Source organism: Saccoglossus kowalevskii, chromosome 6 (assembly GCF_978046115.1).
Source record: "Saccoglossus kowalevskii chromosome 6, keSacKowa6.1, whole genome shotgun sequence".
Classification (NCBI taxonomy): domain Eukaryota; kingdom Metazoa; phylum Hemichordata; class Enteropneusta; family Harrimaniidae; genus Saccoglossus; species Saccoglossus kowalevskii.
This window is the reverse complement of record NC_140646.1, coordinates 974,860-995,235: the sequence shown is the minus strand read 5'-3', so window position 1 is coordinate 995,235 and position 20,376 is coordinate 974,860. Positions and strand designations below refer to the sequence as shown.

Genomic DNA, 20,376 nt, shown 5'->3' with positions numbered 1-20,376 from the left:
GACGACCGTTACGGCCAAACAGTCAACGCAAACTATACTTCAAAATTCTGAGTATCCAGTATTCAATTGCCTTAACTTTTAAGTCATATGTATTTCGATTGTTTCAATACGTGTCACGAGTTATAGGCAAACGCATCGACTTTGAACAGGGCGTGTGGCGCAACGGATAACGCGTCTGACTACGGTAAAATGAATTGGCTGGAGTTTCTGCCGTTCCAAAATTTTCATGTCTCAATTCTGTCATCTATGAACGCAATTGTGACCGACGACCGTTACGACCAAACAGTCAACGCAAACTATACTTCAAAATTCTAAGTATCCAGAATTCAATTGACTTAACTTTTAAGTCATATGTATTTCGATTGTTTCAATACGTGTCACGAGTGATAGGCAAACGCATCGACTTTGAACAGGGCGTGTGGCGCAACGGATAACGCGTCTGACTACGGATCAGAAGATTGCAGGTTCGAATCCTGGCACGCTCGGTGTTATGGCTCATGCATTAGTTTTCAAGTTATATACGTATGTTTTCATCACAACATCAACTTTACTACAGAGCAACTCACCTGCGATAAACATATGTCATATGAATCCCAAAATCTGTTTCATTTTCTTACATGTGTCAATGATGAACACCGGTGGACCGATGAGCATGTGAACATCTGCAGGTAAAATGAATTGGCTGGAGTTTCTGCCGGTCCAAAATTTTCATGTCTCAATTCTGTCATCGATGAAGGCAATTGTGACCGACGACCGTTACGGCCAAACAGTCAACGCAAACTATACTTCAAAATTCTGAGTATCCAGAATTCAATTGCCTTAACTTTTAAGTCATATGTATTTCGATTGTTTCAATACGTGTCACGAGTTATAGGCAAACGCATCGACTTTGAACAGGGCGTGTGGCGCAACGGATAACGCGTCTGACTACGGTAAAATGAATTGGCTGGAGTTTCTGCCGTTCCAAAATTTTCATGTCTCAATTCTGTCATCTATGAACGCAATTGTGACCGACGACCGTTACGACCAAACAGTCAACGTAAACTATACTTCAAAATTCTGAGTATCCAGAATTCAATTGACTTAACTTTTAAGTCATATGTATTTCGATTGTTTCAATACGTGTCACGAGTGATAGGCAAACGCATCGAATTTGAACAGGGCGTGTGGCGCAACGGATAACGCGTCTGACTATGGATCAGAAGATTGCAGGTTCAAATCTGGCACGCTCGGTGTTATGGCTCATGCATTAGTTTTCAAGTTATAAATGTCTGTTTTCATCACAACATCAACTTTACGACAGAGCAACTCACCTGCGATAAACATGTGTCATATGAATCCCCAAATCTGTTTCATTTCCTCACACGTGTCATTGGTGAACACCGGAGGGACCTATGAGCATGTGAACATCTACAGATCAAACGAATCGGCTGGAGTTTCTGCGGTTCCAAAATTTGCATTTCTTAATACTGTCGTCGATGAACGCTCTTGTGACCGACGAGCGTTTCGGTCAAACAGTCAACGCATACTATACTTCAAAATTCTGCATATCCAGAATTCAATTGACTTAACTTTTAAGTCATATGTATTTCGATTGTTTCAATACGTGTCACGAGTGATAGGCAAACGCATCGACTTTAAACAGGGCGTGTGGCGCAACGGATAACGCGTCTGACTACGGATCGTAAGATTCCAGGTTCGAATCCTGGCACGCTCGGTATTATGGCTCATGCATTAGTTTTCAAGTTATAAATGTATGTTTTCATCACAACATCAACTTTACGACAGAGCAACTCACCTGCGATAAACATGTGTCATATGAATCCCCAAATCTGTTTCATTTTCTCACACGTGTCATTGGTGAACACCGGAGGGACCTATGAGCATGTGAACATCTACAGATCAAACGAATCGGCTGGAGTTTCTGCGGTTCCAAAATTTGCATTTCTCAAAACTGTCGTCGATGAACGCTCTTGTGACCGACGAGCGTTACGGTCAAACAGTCAACGCATACTATAATTCAAAATTCTGAATATCCAGAATTCAAATGACTTAACTTTTAATTCCTATGTATTTTGATTGTTTCATTACGTGTTACGAGTAATAGACAAACACATGAAACGCGAACAGGGCGTGTGGCGCAACGGATAACGCGTCTGTCTACGGATCAGAAGATTCCAGGTTCGAATCCTGGCACGCTCGGTATTATGGCACATGTATTAGTTTTCAAGTTATATATGTATGTTTTCATCACAACATCAACTTTACGACAGAGCAACTCACCTGCGATAAACATATGTCATATGAATCCCAAAATCTGTTTCATTTTCTCACATGTGTCAATGATGAACACCGGTGGGACCGATGAGCATGTGAACATCTGCAGGTAAAATGAATTGGCTGGAGTTTCTGCCGTTCCAAAATTTTCATGTCTCAATTCTGTCATCGATGAACGCAATTGTGACCGACGACCGTTACGGCCAAACAGTCAACGCAAACTATACTTCAAAATTCTAAGTATCCAGAATTCAATTGACTTAACTTTTAAGTCATATGTATTTCGATTGTTTCAATACGTGTCACGAGTGATAGGCAAACGCATCGACTTTGAACAGGGCGTGTGGCGCAACGGATAACGCGTCTGACTATCCGGTCAGAAGATTGCAGGTTCGAATCCTGGCACGCTCGGTGTTATGGCTCATGCATTAGTTTTCAAGTTATATACGTATGTTTTCATCACAACATCAACTTTACTACAGAGCAACTCACCTGCGATAAACATATGTCATATGAATCCCAAAATCTGTTTCATTTTCTTACATGTGTCAATGATGAACACCGGTGGACCGATGAGCATGTGAACATCTGCAGGTAAAATGAATTGGCTGGAGATTCTGCCGTTCCAAAATTTTCATGTCTCAATTCTGTCATCGATGAAGGCAATTGTGACCGACGACCGTTACGGCCAAACAGTCAACGCAAACTATACTTCAAAATTCTGAGTATCCAGAATTCAATTGCCTTAACTTTTAAGTCATATGTATTTCGATTGTTTCAATACGTGTCACGAGTTATAGGCAAACGCATCGACTTTGAACAGGGCGTGTGGCGCAACGGATAACGCGTCTGACTACGGTAAAATGAATTGGCTGGAGTTTCTGCCGTTCCAAAATTTTCATGTCTCAATTCTGTCATCTATGAACGCAATTGTGACCGACGACCGTTACGACCAAACAGTCAACGCAAACTATACTTCAAAATTCTAAGTATCCAGAATTCAATTGACTTAACTTTTAAGTCATATGTATTTCGATTGTTTCAATACGTGTCACGAGTGATAGGCAAACGCATCGACTTTGAACAGGGCGTGTGGCGCAACGGATAACGCGTCTGACTACGGATCAGAAGATTGCAGGTTCGAATCCTGACACGCTCGGTGTTATGGCTCATGCATTAGTTTTCAAGTTATATACGTATGTTTTCATCACAACATCAACTTTACTACAGAGCAACTCACCTGCGATAAACATATGTCATATGAATCCCAAAATCTGTTTCATTTTCTTACATGTGTCAATGATGAACACCGGTGGACCGATGAGCATGTGAACATCTGCAGGTAAAATGAATTGGCTGGAGTTTCTGCCGGTCCAAAATTTTCATGTCTCAATTCTGTCATCGATGAAGGCAATTGTGACCGACGACCGTTACGGCCAAACAGTCAACGCAAACTATACTTCAAAATTCTGAGTATCCAGAATTCAATTGCCTTAACTTTTAAGTCATATGTATTTCGATTGTTTCAATACGTGTCACGAGTTATAGGCAAACGCATCGACTTTGAACAGGGCGTGTGGCGCAACGGATAACGCGTCTGACTACGGTAAAATGAATTGGCTGGAGTTTCTGCCGTTCCAAAATTTTCATGTCTCAATTCTGTCATCTATGAACGCAATTGTGACCGACGACCGTTACGACCAAACAGTCAACGTAAACTATACTTCAAAATTCTGAGTATCCAGAATTCAATTGACTTAACTTTTAAGTCATATGTATTTCGATTGTTTCAATACGTGTCACGAGTGATAGGCAAACGCATCGAATTTGAACAGGGCGTGTGGCGCAACGGATAACGCGTCTGACTATGGATCAGAAGATTGCAGGTTCAAATCCTGGCACGCTCGGTGTTATGGCTCATGCATTAGTTTTCAAGTTATAAATGTCTGTTTTCATCACAACATCAACTTTACGACAGAGCAACTCACCTGCGATAAACATGTGTCATATGAATCCCCAAATCTGTTTCATTTCCTCACACGTGTCATTGGTGAACACCGGAGGGACCTTTGAGCATGTGAACATCTACAGATCAAACTAATCGGCTGGAGTTTCTGCGGTTCCAAAATTTGCATTTCTTAATACTGTCGTCGATGAACGCTCTTGTGACCGACGAGCGTTTCGGTCAAACAGTCAACGCATACTATACTTCAAAATTCTGCATATCCAGAATTCAATTGACTTAACTTTTAAGTCATATGTATTTCGATTGTTTCAATACGTGTCACGAGTGATAGGCAAACGCATCGACTTTAAACAGGGCGTGTGGCGCAACGGATAACGCGTCTGACTACGGATCGTAAGATTCCAGGTTCGAATCCTGGCACGCTCGGTATTATGGCTCATGCATTAGTTTTCAAGTTATAAATGTATGTTTTCATCACAACATCAACTTTACGACAGAGCAACTCACCTGCGATAAACATGTGTCATATGAATCCCCAAATCTGTTTCATTTTCTCACACGTGTCATTGGTGAACACCGGAGGGACCTATGAGCATGTGAACATCTACAGATCAAACGAATCGGCTGGAGTTTCTGCGGTTCCAAAATTTGCATTTCTCAAAACTGTCGTCGATGAACGCTCTTGTGACCGACGAGCGTTACGGTCAAACAGTCAACGCATACTATAATTCAAAATTCTGAATATCCAGAATTCAAATGACTTAACTTTTAATTCCTATGTATTTTGATTGTTTCATTACGTGTTACGAGTAATAGACAAACGCATGAAACGCGAACAGGGCGTGTGGCGCAACGGATAACGCGTCTGTCTACGGATCAGAAGATTCCAGGTTCGAATCCTGGCACGCTCGGTATTATGGCACATGTATTCGTTTTCAAGTTATATATGTTTGTTTTCATCACAACATCAACTTTGCGTCATAGCAACTCACCTGCGATAAACATGTGTCATATGAATTCCAAAATCTGTTTCATATTCTCACACCTCCCATTGGTGAGCACCGGTGGGACCTCTGAGCATGTGAACATCTACAGATCAAACGAATCGGCTGGAGTTTCTGTGGTTCCAAAATTTGCATGTCTCAATACTGTCATCGATGAACGCTATTGTGACCGACTTGCGTTACGGCCAAACAGTCAACGCATACTATACTTCAAAATTCTGCATATCCAGAATTCAGTTGACTTAACTTTTAATTCCTATGTATTTTGATTGTTTCAATACGTGTCACGAGTGTTAGGCAACGCATCAAAGGCGAACAGGGCGTGTGGCGCAACGGATAACGCGTCTGACTACGAATCAGAAGATTCCAGGTTCAAATCCTGGCACGCTCGGTATTATGGCTCATGCATTAGTTTTCAAGTTATAAATGTTTGTTTTCATCACAACATCAACTTTACGACAGAGCAACTCACCTGCGATAAACATGTGTCATATGAATTCCAAAATCTGTTTCATATTCTCACACCTGCCATTGGTGAGCACCGGTGGGACCTCTGAGCATGTGAACATCTGCAGGTAAAATGAATTGGCTGGAGTTTCTGCCGTTCCAAAATTGTCATGTCTCAATTCTGTCATCGATGAACGCAATTGTGACCGACGACCGTTACGGCCAAAGAGTCAACGCAAACTATACTTCAAAATTCTGAGTATCCAGAATTCAATTGACTTAACTTTTAAGCCTTATGTATTTCGATTGTTTCAATACGTGTCACGAGTGATAGGCAAACGCATCGACTTTGAACAGGGCGTGTGGCGCAACGGATAACGCGTCTGACTACGGTAAAATGTATTGGCTGGAGTTTCTGCCGTTCCAAAATTTTCATGTCTCAATTCTGTCATCGATGAACGCAATTGTGACCGACGACCGTTACGACCAAACAGTCAACGTAAACTATACTTCAAAATTCTGCATATCCAGAATTCAGTTGACTTAACTTTTAAGTCATATGTATTTCGATTGTTTCAATACGTGTCACGAGTGATAGGCAAGCGCATCGAATTTGAACAGGGCGTGTGGCGCAACGGATAACGCGTCTGACTACGGATCAGAAGATTGCAGGTTCGAATCCTGGCACGCTTGGTGTTATGGCTCATGCATTAGTTTTCAATTTATAAATGTCTGTTTTCATCACAACATCAACTTTACGACAGAGCAACTCACCTGCGATAAACATGTGTCATATGAATCCCCAAATCTGTTTCATTTTCTCACACGTGTCATTGGTGAACACCGGAGGGACCTATGAGCATGTGAACATCTACAGATAAAACGAATCGGCTGGAGTTTCTGCGGTTCCAAAATTTGCATTTCTCAAAACTGTCGTCGATGAACGCTCTTGTGACCGACGAGCGTTACGGTCAAACAGTCAACGCATACTATACTTCAAAATTCTGCATATCCAGAATTCAATTGACTTAACTTTTAAGTCATATGTATTTCGATTGTTTCAATACGTGTCACGAGTGATAGGCAAACACATCGACTTTGAACAGGGCGTGTGGCGCAACGGATAACGCGTCTGACTACGGGTCAGAAGATTCCAGGTTCGAATCCTGGCACGCTCGGTATTATGGCTCATGCATTAGTTTTCAAGTTATATATGTATGTTTTCATCACAACATCAACTTCACGACAGAGCAACTCACCTGCGATAAACATATGTCATATGAATCCCAAAATCTGTTTCATTTTCTTACATGTGTCAATGATGAACACCGGTGGACCGATTAGCGTGTGAACATCTGCAGGTAAAATGAATTGGCTGGAGTTTCTGCCGTTCCAAAATTATCATGTCTCAATTCTGTTATCGATGAAGGCAATTGTGACCGACGACCGTTACGGCCAAACAGTCAACGCAAACTATACTTCAAAATTCTGAGTATCCAGAATTCAATTGCCTTAACTTTTAAGTCATATGTATTTCGATTGTTTCAATACGTGTCACGAGTGATAGGCAAACGCATCGACTTTGAACAGGGCGTGTGGCGCAACGGATAACGCGTCTGACTACGGATCAGAAGATTGCAGGTTCGAATCCTGGCACGCTCGGTGTTATGGCTCATGCATTAGTTTTCAAGTTATAAATGTCTGTTTTCATCACAACATCAACTTTACGACAGAGCAACTCACCTGCGATAAACATGTGTCATATGAATCCCCAAATCTGTTTCATTTTCTCACACGTGTCATTGGTGAACACTGGAGGGACCTATGAGCATGTGAACATCTACAGATCAAACGAATCGGCTGGAGTTTCTGCGGTTCCAAAATTTGCATTTCTTAAAACTGTCGTCGATGAACGCTCTTGTGACCGACGAGCGTTTCGGTCAAACAGTCAACGCATACTATACTTCAAAATTCTGCATATCCAGAATTCAATTGACTTAACTTTTAAGTCATATGTATTTCGATTGTTTCAATACGTGTCACGAGTGATAGGCAAACGCATCGACTTTGAACAGGGCGTGTGGCGCATCGGATAACGCGTCTGTCTACGGATCAGAAGATTCCTGGTTCGAATCCTGGCACGCTCGGTATTATGGCACATGTATTCGTTTTCAAGTTATATATGTTTGTTTTCATCACAACATCAACTTTGCGTCATAGCAACTCACCTGCGATAAACATATGTCATATGAATCCCAAAATCTGTTTCATATTCTCACACCTGCCATTGGTGAGCACCGGTGGGACCTCTGAGCATGTGAACATCTGCATGTAAAATGAATTGGCTGGAGTTTCTGCCGTTCCAAAATTTTCATGTCTCAATTCTGTCATCGATGAACGCAATTGTGACCGACGACCGTTACGACCAAACAGTCAACGTAAACTATACTTCAAAATTCTGAGTATCCAGAATTCAATTGACTTAACTTTTAAGTCATATGTATTTCGATTGTTTCAATACGTGTCACGAGTGATAGGCAAACGCATTGAATTTGAACAGGGCGTGTGGCGCAACGGATAACGCGTCTGACTACGGATCAGAAGATTGCAGGTTCGAATCCTGGCACGCTCGGTGTTATGGCTCATGCATTAGTTTTCAAGTTATAAATGTCTGTTTTCATCACAACATCAACTTTACGACAAAGCAACTCACCTGCGATAAACATGTGTCATATGAATCCCCAAATCTGTTTCATTTTCTCACACGTATCATTGGTGAACACTGGAGGGACCTATGAGCATGTGAACATCTACAGATAAACGAATCGGCTGGAGTTTCTGCGGTTCCAAAATTTGCATTTCTTAAAACTGTCGTCGATGAACGCTCTTGTGACCGACTTGCGTTACGGCCAAACAGTCAACGCATACTATACTTCAAAATTCTGCATATCCAGAATTCAGTTGACTTAACTTTCAATTCCAATGTATTTTGATTGTTTCAATACGTGTCACGAGTGTTAGGCAACGCATCAAAGGCGAACAGGGCGTGTGGCGCAACGGATACCGCGTCTGACTACGGATCAGAGGATTCCAGGTTCGAAACCTGGCACGCTCGGTATTATGGCTCATGCATTAGTTTTCAAGTTATAAATGTTTGTTTTCATCACAACATCAACTTTACGACAGAGCAACTCACCTGCGATAAACATGTGTCATATGAATTCCAAAATCTGTTTCATATTCTCACACCTGCCATTGGTGAGCACCGGTGGGACCTCTGAGCATGTGAACATCTGCATGTAAAATGAATTGGCTGGAGTTTCTGCCGTTCCAAAATTTTCATGTCTCAATTCTGTCATCGATGAACGCAATTGTGACCGACGACCGTTACGACCAAACAGTCAACGTAAACTATACTTCAAAATTCTGAGTATCCAGAATTCAATTGACTTAACTTTTAAGTCATATGTATTTCGATTGTTTCAATACGTGTCACGAGTGATAGGCAAACGCATCGAATTTGAACAGGGCGTGTGGCGCAACGGATAACGCGTCTGACTACGGATCAGAAGATTGCAGGTTCGAATCCTGGCACGCTCGGTGTTATGGCTCATGCATTAGTTTTCAAGTTATAAATGTCTGTTTTCATCACAACATCAGCTTTACGTCAGAGCAACTCACCTGCGATAAACATGTGTCATATGAATCCCCAAATCTGTTTCATTTTCTCACACGTGTCATTGGTGAACACCGGAGGGACCTATGAGCATGTGAACATCTACAGATCAAACGAATCGGCTGGAGTTTCTGCGGTTCCAAAATTTGCATTTCTCAAAACTGTCGTCGATGAACGCTCTTGTGACCGACGAGCGTTACGGTCAAACAGTCAACGCATACTATACTTCAAAATTCTGCATATCCAGAATTCAATTGACTTAACTTTTAAGTCATATGTATTTCGATTGTTTCAATACGTGTCACGAGTGATAGGCAAACGCATCGACTTTGAACAGGGCGTGTGGCGCAACGGATAACGCGTCTGACTACGGGTCAGAAGATTCCAGGTTCGAATCCTGGCACGCTCGGTATTATGGCTCATGCATTAGTTTTCAAGTTATATATGTATGTTTTCATCACAACATCAACTTTACGACAGAGCAACTCACCTGCGATAAACATATGTCATATGAATCCCAAAATCTGTTTCATTTTCTTACATGTGTCAATGATGAACACCGGTGGACCGATGAGCGTGTGAACATCTGCAGGTAAAATGAATTGGCTGGAGTTTCTGCCGTTCCAAAATTTTCATGTCTCAATTCTGTCATCGATGAAGGCAATTGTGACCGACGACCGTTACGGCCAAACAGTCAACGCAAACTATACTTCAAAATTCTGAGTATCCAGAATTCAATTGCCTTAACTTTTAAGTCATATGTATTTCGATTGTTTCAATACGTGTCACGAGTGATAGGCAAACGCATCGACTTTGAACAGGGCGTGTGGCGCAACGGATAACGCGTCTGACTACGGTAAAATGAATTGGCTGGAGTTTCTGCCGTTCCAAAATTTTCATGTCTCAATTCTGTCATCGATGAACGCAATTGTGACCGACGACCGTTACGACCAAACAGTCAACGTAAACTATACTTCAAAATTCTGAGTATCCAGAATTCAATTGACTTAACTTTTAAGTCATATGTATTTCGATTGTTTGAATACGTGTCACGAGTGTTAGGCAAACGCATCGACTTTGAACAGGGCGTGTGGCGCAACGGATAACGCATCTGACTACGGATCAGAAGATTCCAGGTTCGAATCCTGGCACGCTCGGTATTATGGATCATGCATTAGTTTTCAAGTTATAAATGTTTGTTTTCATCACAACATCAACTTTACGACAGAGCAACTCACCTGCGATAAACATGTGTCATATGAATCCCCAAATCTGTTTCATTTTCTCACACGTGTCATTGGTGAACACCGGAGGGACCTATGAGCATGTGAACATCTACAGATCAAAGGAATCGGCTGGAGTTTCTGCAGTTCCAAAATTTGCATTTCTCAATACTGTCATCGATGAACGCTCTTGTGACCGACGAGCGTAACGGTCAAACAGTCAACGCATACTATAATTCAAAATTCTGAATATCCAGAATTCAAATGACTTAACTTTTAATTCCTATGTATTTTGATTGTTTCATTACGTGTTACGAGTAATAGACAAACGCATCAAACACGAACAGGGCGTGTGGCTCAACGGATAACGCGTCTGTCTACGGATCAGAAGATTCCAGGTTCGAATCTTGGCACGCTCGGTATTATGGCTCATGCATTAGTTTTCAAGTTATAAATGTCTATTTTCATCACAACATCAACTTTACGACAGAGCAACTCACCTGCGATAAACATGTGTCATATGAATTCCAAAATCTGTTTCATATTCTCACACCTGCCATTGGTGAGCACCGGTGGGACCTCTGAGCATGTGAACATCTGCAGGTAAAATGAATTGGCTGGAGTTTCTGCGGTTCGAAAATTTGCATTTCTCCAAACTGTCATCGATGAACGCTCTTGTGACCGACGAGCGTTACGGTCAAACAATCAACGCATACTATAATTCAAAATTCTGAATATCCAGAATTCAAATGACTTAACTTTTAATTCCTATGTATTTTGATTGTTTGAATACGTGTCACAAGTGTTAGGCAAACGCATCAAAGGCGAACAGAGCGTGTGGCGCAACGGATACCGCGTCTGACTACTGATCAGAAGATTCCAGCTTCAAATCTCAAATCCTGGCACGCTCGATATTGTGGCACATGTATTAGTTTTCAAGTTATATATGTATGTTTTCATCACAACATCAACTTTACGACAGAGCAACTCACCTGCGATAAACATATGTCATATGAATCCCAAAATCTGTTTCATTTTCTCACATGTGTCAATGATGAACACCGGTGGGACCGATGAGCATGTGAACATCTGCAGGTAAAATGAATTGGCTGGAGTTTCTGCCGTTCCAAAATTTTCATGTCTCAATTCTGTCATCGATGAACGCAATTGTGACCGACGACCGTTACGGCCAAACAGTCAACGCAAACTATACTTCAAAATTCTGAGTATCCAGAATTCAATTGACTTAACTTTTAAGTCATATGTATTTCGATTGTTTCAATACGTGTCACGAGTGATAGGCAAACGCATCGACTTTGAACAGGGCGTGTGGCGCAACGGATAACGCATCTGACTACGGATCAGAAGATTCCAGGTTCGAATCCTGGCACGCTCGGTATTATGGATCATGCATTAGTTTTCAAGTTATAAATGTTTGTTTTCATCACAACATCAACTTTACGACAGAGCAACTCACCTGCGATAAACATGTGTCATATGAATCCCCAAATCTGTTTCATTTTCTCACACGTGTCATTGGTGAACACTGAGGCACCTATGAGCATGTGAACATCTACAGATCAAACGAATCGGCTGGAGTTTCTGCGGTTCCAAAATTTGCATTTCTCAAAACTGTCGTCGATGAACGCTCTTGTGACCGACGAGCGTTACGGTCAAACAGTCAACGCATACTATACTTCAAAATTCTGCATATCCAGAATTCAATTGACTTAACTTTTAAGTCATATGTATTTCGATTGTTTCAATACGTGTCACGAGTGATAGGCAAACGCATCGACTTTGAACAGGGCGTGTGGCGCAACGGATAACGCGTCTGTCTACGGATCAGAAGATTCCAGGTTCGAATCCTGGCACGCTCGGTATTATGGCACATGTATTCGTTTTCAAGTTATATATGTTTGTTTTCATCACAACATCATCTTTGCGTCATAGCAACTCACCTGCGATAAACATGTGTCATATGAATTCCAAAATCTGTTTCATATTCTCACACCTGCCATTGGTGAGCACCGGTGGGACCTCTGAGCATGTGAACATCTACAGATCAAACGAATCGGCTGGAGTTTCTGCTGTTCCAAAATTTGCATGTCTCAATACTGTCATCGATGAACGCTATTGTGACCGACTTGCGTTACGGCCAAACAGTCAACGCATACTATACTTCAAAATTCTGCATATCCAGAATTCAGTTGACTTAACTTTTAATTCCTATGTATTTTGATTGTTTCAATACGTGTCACGAGTGTTAGGCAACGCATCAAAGGCGAACAGGGCGTGTGGCGCAACGGATACCGCGTCTGACTACGGATCAGAAGATTCCAGGTTCGAATCCTGGCACGCTCGGTATTATGGCTCATGCATTAGTTTTCAAGTTATAAATGTTTGTTTTCATCACAACATCAACTTTACGACAGAGCAACTCACCTGCGATAAACATGTGTCATATGAATCCCCAAATCTGTTTCATTTTCTCACACGTGTCATTGGTGAACACTGAGGGACCTATGAGTATGTGAACATCTACAGATCAAAGGAATCGGCTGGAGTTTCTGCGGTTACAAAATTTGCATTTCTCAAAACTGTCATCGATGAACGCTCTTGTGACCGACGAGCGTAACGGTCAAACAGTCAACGCATACTATAATTCAAAATTCTGAATATCCAGAATTCAAATGACTTAACTTTTAATTCCTATGTATTTTGATTGTTTCATTACGTGTTACGAGTAATAGACAAACGCATCAAACACGAACAGGGCGTGTGGCTGAACGGATAACGCGTCTGTCTACGGATCAGAAGATTCCAGGTTCAAATCCTGGCACGCTCGGTATTATGGCACATGTATTAGTTTTCAAGTTATATATGTTTGTTTTCATCACAACATCAACTTTGCGACATAGCAACTCACCTGCGATAAACATGTGTCATATGAATTCCAAAATCTGTTTCATATTCTCAAACCTGCCATTGGTGAGCAACGGTGGGACCTCTGAGCATGTGAACATCTACAGATCAATCGAATCGGCTGGAGTTTCTGCAGTTCCAAAATTTGCATGTCTCAATACTGTCATCGATGAACGCTATTGTGACCGACTTGCGTTACGGCCAATCAGTCAACGCATACTATACTTCAAAATTCTGCATATCCAGAATTCAATTGACTTAACGTTTAATTCCTATGTATTTTGATTGTTTGAATACGTGTCACGAGTGTTAGGCAAACGCCTCAAAGGCGAACAGAGCGTGTGGCGCAACGGATACCTCGTCTGACTACGGATCAGAAGATTCCAGCTTCAAATCTCAAATCCTGGCACGCTCGATATTGTGGCACATGTATTAGTTTTCAAGTTATATATGTATGTTTTCATCACAACATCAACTTTACGACAGAGCAACTCACCTGCGATAAACATGTGTCATATGAATCCCCAAATCTGTTTCATTTTCTCACACGTGTCATTGGTGAACACCGGAGGGACCTATGAGCATGTGAACATCTACAGATCAAACGAATCGGCTGGAGTTTCTGCGGTTCGAAAATTTGCATTTCTCCAAACTGTCATCGATGAACGCTCTTGTGACCGACGAGCGTTACGGTCAAACAATCAACGCATACTATAATTCAAAATTCTGAATATCCAGAATTCAAATGACTTAACTTTTAATTCCTATGTATTTTGATTGTTTGAATACGTGTCACGAGTGTTAGGCAAACGCATCAAAGGCGAACAGAGCGTGTGGCGCAACGGATACCGCGTCTGACTACTGATCAGAAGATTCCAGCTTCAAATCTCAAATCCTGGCACGCTCGATATTGTGGCACATGTATTAGTTTTCAAGTTATATATGTATGTTTTCATCACAACATCAACTTTACGACAGAGCAACTCACCTGCGATAAACATATGTCATATGAATCCCAAAATCTGTTTCATTTTCTCACATGTGTCAATGATGAACACCGGTGGGACCGATGAGCATGTGAACATCTGCAGGTAAAATGAATTGGCTGGAGTTTCTGCCGTTCCAAAATGTTCATGTCTCAATTCTGTCATCGATGAACGCAATTGTGACCGACGACCGTTACGGCCAAACAGTCAACGCAAACTATACTTCAAAATTCTGAGTATCCAGAATTCAATTGACTTAACTTTTAAGTCATATGTATTTCGATTGTTTCAATACGTGTCACGAGTGATAGGCAAACGCATCGACTTTCAACAGGGCGTGTGGCGCAACGGATAACGCATCTGACTACGGATCAGAAGATTCCAGGTTCGAATCCTGGCACGCTCGGTATTATGGATCATGCATTAGTTTTCAAGTTATAAATGTTTGTTTTCATCACAACATCAACTTTACGACAGAGCAACTCACCTGCGATAAACATGTGTCATATGAATCCCCAAATCTGTTTCATTTTCTCACACGTGTCATTGGTGAACACCGGAGGGACCTATGAGCATGTGAACATCTACAGATCAAAGGAATCGGCTGGAGTTTCTGCGGTTCCAAAATTTGCATTTCTCAAAACTGTCATCAATGAACGTTCTTGTGACCGACGAGCGTTACGGTCAAACAGTCAACGCATACTATAATTCAAAATTCTGAATATCCAGAATTCAAATGACTTAACTTTTAATTCCTATGTATTTTGATTGTTTCATTATGTGTTACGAGTAATAGACAAACGCATCGAACGCGAACAGTGCGTGTGGCGCAACGGATAACGCGTCTGTCTACGGATCAGAAGATTCCTGGTTCGAATCCTGGCACGCTCGGTATTATAACTCATGCATTAGTTTTCAAGTTATATATGTTTGTTTTCATCACAACATCAACTTTTCGACAGAGCAACTCACCTGCGATAAACATGGGTCATATGAATTCAAAAATCTGTTTCATATTCTCACACTTGCCATTGGTGAGCACCGGTGGGACCTCTGAGCATGTGAACATCTACAGATCAAACGAATCGGCTGGAGTTTCTGCGGTTCCAAAATTTGCATGTCTCAATTCTGTCATCGATGAACGCAATTGTGACCGACGACCGTTACCACCAAACAGTCAACGCAAACTATACTTCACAATTCTGAGTATCCAGAATTCAATTGACTTAACTTTTAAGCCATATGTATTTCGATTGTTTCAATACATGTCACGAGTGATAGGCAAACGCATCGACTTTGAACAGGGCGTGTGGCGCAAGAGATAACGCGTCTGACTACGATCAGAAGATTCCTGGATCGAATCCTGGCACGCTCGGTATTATGGCTCATGCATTAGTTTTCAAATTATAAATGTTTGTTTTCATCACAACATCAACTTTACGACAGAGCAACTCACCTGCGATAAACATGTGTCATATGAATCCCCAAATCTGTTTCATTTTCTCACACGTGTCATTGGTGAACACTGAGGGACCTATGAGCATGTGAACATCTACAGATCAAACGAATCGGCTGGAGTTTCTGCGGTTCCAAAATTTGCATTTCTCAAAACTGTCATCAATGAACGCTCTTGTGACCGACGAGCATAACGGTCAAACAGTCAACGCATACTATAATTCAAAATTCTGAATATCCAGAATTCAAATGACTTAACTTTTTTAATTCCTATGTATTTTGATTGTTTCATTACGTGTTACGAGTAATAGACAAACGCATCAAACACGAACAGGGCGTGTGGCGCAACGGATAACGGGTCTGTCTACGGATCAGAAGATTCCAGGTTTGAATCCTGGCACGCTCGGTATTATGGCACATGTATTAATTTTCAAGTTATATATGTTTGTTTTCATCACAACATCAACTTTGCGACATAGCAACTCACCTGCGATAAACATGTGTCATATGAATTCCAAAATCTGTTTCATATTCTCACACCTGCCATTGGTGAGCAACGGTGGGACCTCTGAGCATGTGAACATCTGCAGGTAAAATGAATTGGCTGGAGATTCTGCCGTTCCAAAATTTTAATGTCTCAATTCTGTCATCGATGAACGCAATTGTGACCGACGACCGTTACGACCAAACAGTCAACGCAAACTATACTTCAAAATTCTGAGTATCCAGAATTCAATTGACTTAACTTTTAAGTCATATGTATTTTGATTTTTTCAATACGTGTCACGAGTGTTAGGCAAACGCATCAAAGGCGAACAGGGCGTGTGGCCAACGGATACCGCGTCTGACTACGGATCAGAAGATTCCAGCTTCAAATCTCAAATCCTGGCACGCTCGATATTGTGGCACATGTATTAGTTTTCAAGTTATATATGTATGTTTTCATCACAACATCAACTTTACGACAGAACAACTCACCTGCGATAAACATATGTCATATGAATCCCAAAATCTGTTTCATTTTCTCACATGTGTCAATGATGAACAGCGGTGGGACCGATGAGCATGTGAACATCTGCAGGTAAAATGAATTGGCTGGAGATTCTGCCGTTCCAAAATTTCCATGTCTCAATTCTGTCATCGATGAACGCAATTGTGACCGACGACCGTTACGGTCAAACAGTCAACGCATACTATAATTCAAAATTCTGCATATCCAGAATTCAATTGACTTAACTTTTAAGTCATATGTATTTCGATTGTTTCAATACGTGTCACGAGTATTAGGCAAACGCGTCGACTTTGAACAGGGCGTGTGGCTCAACGGATAACGCGTCTGACTATGGATCAGAAGATTCCAGGTTCGAATCTTGGCACGCTCGGTATTATGGCTCATGCATTAGTTTTCAAGTTATAAATGTTTGTTTTCATCACAACATCAACTTTACGACAGAGCAACTCACTTGCGATAAACATGTGTCATATGAATCCCCAAATCTATTTCGTTTTCTCACACGTGTCATTGGTGAACACCGGAGGGACCTATGAGCATGTGAACATCTACAGATCAAACGAATCGGCTGGAGTTTCTGCGGTTCCAAAATTTGCATTTCTCAAAACTGTCGTTGATGAACGCTCTTGTGACCGACGAGCGTTACGGTCAAACAGTCAACGCATACTATAATTCAAAATTCTGAATATCCAGAATTCAAATGACTTAACTTTTAATTCCTATGTATTTTGATTGTTTGAATACGTGTCACGAGTGTTAGGCAAACGCATCAAAGGCGAACAGAGCGTGTGGCGCAACGGATACCGCGTCTGACTACGGATCAGAAGATTCCAGCTTCAAATCTCAAATCCTGGCACGCTCGATATTGTGGCACATGTATTAGTTTTCAAGTTATATATGTTTGTTTTCATCACAACATCAACTTTACGACAGAGCAACTCTCCTGCGATAAACATATGTCATATGAATCCCAAAATCTGTTTCATTTTCTCACATGTGTCAATGATGAACACCGGTGGGACCGATGAGCATGTGAACATCTGCAGGTAAAATGAATTGGCTGGAGTTTCTGCCGTTCCGAAATTTTCATGTCTCAATTCTGTCATCGATGGACGCAATTGTGACCGACGACCGTTACGACCAAACAGTCAACGCAAACTATACTTCAAAATTCTGAGTATCCAGAATTCAAGTGCCTTAACTTTTAAGTCATATGTATTTCGATTGTTTCAACACGTGTCACGAGTGATAGGCAAACGCATCAACTTTGAACGGGGCGTGTGGCGCAACGGATAACGCGTCTGACTACGGATCAGAAAATTCCAGGTTCGAATCCTGGCACGCTCGGTATTATGGCTCATGCATTAGTTTTCAAGTTATAAATGTTTTTTTTTTCATCACAACATCAACTTTAGGACAGAGCAACTCACCTGCGATAAACATGTGTCATATGAATTCCAAAATCTGTTTCATATTCTCACACCTGCCATTGGTGAGCACCGGTGGGTCCTCTGAGCATGTGAACATCTACAGATCAAACGAATCGGCTGGAGTTTCTGCGGTTCCAAAATTTGCATGTCTCAATTTTGTCATCGATGAACGCAATTGTGACCGACGACCGTTACCACCAAACAGTCAACGTAAACTATACTTCAAAATTCTGAGTATCCCGAATTCAATTGACTTAACTTTTAAGTCATATGTATTTCGATTGTTTCAATACGTGTCACGAGTGATAGGCAAACGCATCGACTTTGAACAGGGCGTGTGGCGCAACGGATAACGCGTCTGCCTACGGATCAGAAGATTCCAGGTTCGAATCCTGGCACGCTCGGTATTATGGCTCATGCATTAGTTTTCAAGTTATATATGTATGTTTTCATCACAACATCAACTTTACGACAGAGCAACTCACCTGCGATAAACATATGTCATATGAATCCCAAAATCTGTTTCATTTTCTCACACGTGTCATTGGTGAACACTGAAGGACCTATGAGCATGTGAACATCTACAGATCAAACGAATCGGCTGGAGATTCTGCGGTTCCAAAATTTGCATTTCTCAAAACTGTCATCGATGAACGCTCTTGTGACCGACGAGCGTAACGGTCAAACAGTCAACGCATACTATAATTCAAAATTCTGAATATCCAGAATTCAAATGACTTAACTTTTAATTCCTATGTATTTTGATTGTTTCATTACGTGTTACGAGTAATAGACAAACGCATCAAACACGAACAGGGCGTGTGGCGCAACGGATAACGCGTCTGTCTACGGATCAGAAGATTCCAGGTTCGAATCCTGGCACGCTCGGTATTATGGCACATGTATTAGTTTTCAAGTTATATATGTTTGTTTTCAACACAACATCAACTTTGCGACATAGCAACTCACCTGCGATAAACATGTGTCATATGAATTCCAAAATCTGTTTCATATTCTCACACCTGCCATTGGTGAGCAACGGTGGGACCTCTGAGCATGTGGACATCTGCAGGTAAAATGAATTGGCTGGAGATTCTGCCGTTCCAAAATTTTCATGTCTCAATTCTGTCATCCATGAACGCAATTGTGACCGACGACCGTTACGACCAAACAGTCAACGCAAACTATACTTCACAATTCTGAGTATCCAGAATTCAATTGACTTAACTTTTAAGTCATATGTATTTTGATTGTTTCAATACGTGTCACGAGTGTTAGGCAAACACATCAAAGGCGAACAGGGCGTGTGGCCAACGGATACCGCGTCTGACTACGGATCAGAAGATTCCAGCTTCAAATCTCAAATCCTGGCACGCTCGATATTGTGGCACATGTATTAGTTTTCAAGTTATATATGTATGTTTTCATCACAACATCAACTTTACGACAGAGCAACTCACCTGCGATAAACATGTGTCATATGAATCCCCAAATCTGTTTCATTTTCTCACACGTGTCATTGGTGAACACCGGAGGGACCTATGAGCATGTGAACATCTACAGATCAAACGAATCGGCTGGAGTTTCTGCGGTTCCAAAATTTGCATTTCTCAAATCTGTCATCGATGAACGTTCTTGTGACCGACGAGCGTTACGGTCAAACAGTCAACGCATACTATAATTCAAAATTCTGAATATCCAGAATTCAAATGACTTAACTTTTAATTCCTATGTATTTTGATTGTTTCATTACGTGTTACGAGTAATAGACAAACGCATCGAACGCGAACAGGGCGTGTGGCGCAACGGATAACGCGCCTGTCTACGGATCAGAAGATTCCAGGTTCGAATCCTGGCACGCTCGGTATTGTGGCACATGTATTAGTTTTCAAGTTATATATGTTTGTTTTCATCACAACATCAACTTTACGACAGAGCAACTCACCTGCGATAAACATATGTCATATGAATTCCA

At 41.4% G+C, this 20,376-nt stretch overlaps 25 non-coding genes across 25 annotated transcripts; all 25 read left to right on the top strand.

Annotated features, from left to right (window-relative positions):
- Window positions 1-412: 412 nt before the first annotated feature.
- Window positions 413-485, top strand: TRNAR-ACG (transfer RNA arginine (anticodon ACG)). Its single transcript has one exon. It is a non-coding gene; the product is annotated as a tRNA-Arg (tRNA).
- Window positions 486-1,644: 1,159 nt separating this feature from the next.
- On the top strand, window positions 1,645-1,717 carry TRNAR-ACG (transfer RNA arginine (anticodon ACG)). The gene has a single exon. It is a non-coding gene; the product is annotated as a tRNA-Arg (tRNA).
- Window positions 1,718-2,129: 412 nt separating this feature from the next.
- On the top strand, window positions 2,130-2,202 carry TRNAR-ACG (transfer RNA arginine (anticodon ACG)). Its single transcript has one exon. It is a non-coding gene; the product is annotated as a tRNA-Arg (tRNA).
- A 1,161-nt stretch (window positions 2,203-3,363) lies between these two features.
- On the top strand, window positions 3,364-3,436 carry TRNAR-ACG (transfer RNA arginine (anticodon ACG)). Its single transcript has one exon. It is a non-coding gene; the product is annotated as a tRNA-Arg (tRNA).
- A 675-nt stretch (window positions 3,437-4,111) lies between these two features.
- On the top strand, window positions 4,112-4,184 carry TRNAH-AUG (transfer RNA histidin (anticodon AUG)). Its single transcript has one exon. It is a non-coding gene; the product is annotated as a tRNA-His (tRNA).
- Window positions 4,185-4,596: 412 nt separating this feature from the next.
- Window positions 4,597-4,669, top strand: TRNAR-ACG (transfer RNA arginine (anticodon ACG)). Its single transcript has one exon. It is a non-coding gene; the product is annotated as a tRNA-Arg (tRNA).
- Window positions 4,670-5,081: 412 nt separating this feature from the next.
- TRNAR-ACG (transfer RNA arginine (anticodon ACG)) lies at window positions 5,082-5,154 on the top strand. Its single transcript has one exon. It is a non-coding gene; the product is annotated as a tRNA-Arg (tRNA).
- A 411-nt stretch (window positions 5,155-5,565) lies between these two features.
- On the top strand, window positions 5,566-5,638 carry TRNAR-ACG (transfer RNA arginine (anticodon ACG)). Its single transcript has one exon. It is a non-coding gene; the product is annotated as a tRNA-Arg (tRNA).
- A 676-nt stretch (window positions 5,639-6,314) lies between these two features.
- TRNAR-ACG (transfer RNA arginine (anticodon ACG)) lies at window positions 6,315-6,387 on the top strand. The gene has a single exon. It is a non-coding gene; the product is annotated as a tRNA-Arg (tRNA).
- A 412-nt stretch (window positions 6,388-6,799) lies between these two features.
- TRNAR-ACG (transfer RNA arginine (anticodon ACG)) lies at window positions 6,800-6,872 on the top strand. Its single transcript has one exon. It is a non-coding gene; the product is annotated as a tRNA-Arg (tRNA).
- A 411-nt stretch (window positions 6,873-7,283) lies between these two features.
- TRNAR-ACG (transfer RNA arginine (anticodon ACG)) lies at window positions 7,284-7,356 on the top strand. Its single transcript has one exon. It is a non-coding gene; the product is annotated as a tRNA-Arg (tRNA).
- Window positions 7,357-8,253: 897 nt separating this feature from the next.
- TRNAR-ACG (transfer RNA arginine (anticodon ACG)) lies at window positions 8,254-8,326 on the top strand. The gene has a single exon. It is a non-coding gene; the product is annotated as a tRNA-Arg (tRNA).
- Window positions 8,327-8,736: 410 nt separating this feature from the next.
- On the top strand, window positions 8,737-8,809 carry TRNAR-ACG (transfer RNA arginine (anticodon ACG)). The gene has a single exon. It is a non-coding gene; the product is annotated as a tRNA-Arg (tRNA).
- Window positions 8,810-9,221: 412 nt separating this feature from the next.
- TRNAR-ACG (transfer RNA arginine (anticodon ACG)) lies at window positions 9,222-9,294 on the top strand. The gene has a single exon. It is a non-coding gene; the product is annotated as a tRNA-Arg (tRNA).
- A 412-nt stretch (window positions 9,295-9,706) lies between these two features.
- Window positions 9,707-9,779, top strand: TRNAR-ACG (transfer RNA arginine (anticodon ACG)). Its single transcript has one exon. It is a non-coding gene; the product is annotated as a tRNA-Arg (tRNA).
- A 675-nt stretch (window positions 9,780-10,454) lies between these two features.
- On the top strand, window positions 10,455-10,527 carry TRNAR-ACG (transfer RNA arginine (anticodon ACG)). The gene has a single exon. It is a non-coding gene; the product is annotated as a tRNA-Arg (tRNA).
- Window positions 10,528-11,916: 1,389 nt separating this feature from the next.
- TRNAR-ACG (transfer RNA arginine (anticodon ACG)) lies at window positions 11,917-11,989 on the top strand. Its single transcript has one exon. It is a non-coding gene; the product is annotated as a tRNA-Arg (tRNA).
- A 411-nt stretch (window positions 11,990-12,400) lies between these two features.
- Window positions 12,401-12,473, top strand: TRNAR-ACG (transfer RNA arginine (anticodon ACG)). The gene has a single exon. It is a non-coding gene; the product is annotated as a tRNA-Arg (tRNA).
- A 411-nt stretch (window positions 12,474-12,884) lies between these two features.
- TRNAR-ACG (transfer RNA arginine (anticodon ACG)) lies at window positions 12,885-12,957 on the top strand. The gene has a single exon. It is a non-coding gene; the product is annotated as a tRNA-Arg (tRNA).
- Window positions 12,958-13,368: 411 nt separating this feature from the next.
- On the top strand, window positions 13,369-13,441 carry TRNAR-ACG (transfer RNA arginine (anticodon ACG)). Its single transcript has one exon. It is a non-coding gene; the product is annotated as a tRNA-Arg (tRNA).
- Window positions 13,442-14,837: 1,396 nt separating this feature from the next.
- Window positions 14,838-14,910, top strand: TRNAR-ACG (transfer RNA arginine (anticodon ACG)). Its single transcript has one exon. It is a non-coding gene; the product is annotated as a tRNA-Arg (tRNA).
- A 3,335-nt stretch (window positions 14,911-18,245) lies between these two features.
- On the top strand, window positions 18,246-18,318 carry TRNAR-ACG (transfer RNA arginine (anticodon ACG)). Its single transcript has one exon. It is a non-coding gene; the product is annotated as a tRNA-Arg (tRNA).
- A 414-nt stretch (window positions 18,319-18,732) lies between these two features.
- TRNAR-ACG (transfer RNA arginine (anticodon ACG)) lies at window positions 18,733-18,805 on the top strand. Its single transcript has one exon. It is a non-coding gene; the product is annotated as a tRNA-Arg (tRNA).
- A 411-nt stretch (window positions 18,806-19,216) lies between these two features.
- Window positions 19,217-19,289, top strand: TRNAR-ACG (transfer RNA arginine (anticodon ACG)). Its single transcript has one exon. It is a non-coding gene; the product is annotated as a tRNA-Arg (tRNA).
- Window positions 19,290-20,192: 903 nt separating this feature from the next.
- Window positions 20,193-20,265, top strand: TRNAR-ACG (transfer RNA arginine (anticodon ACG)). The gene has a single exon. It is a non-coding gene; the product is annotated as a tRNA-Arg (tRNA).
- Window positions 20,266-20,376: the final 111 nt, after the last annotated feature.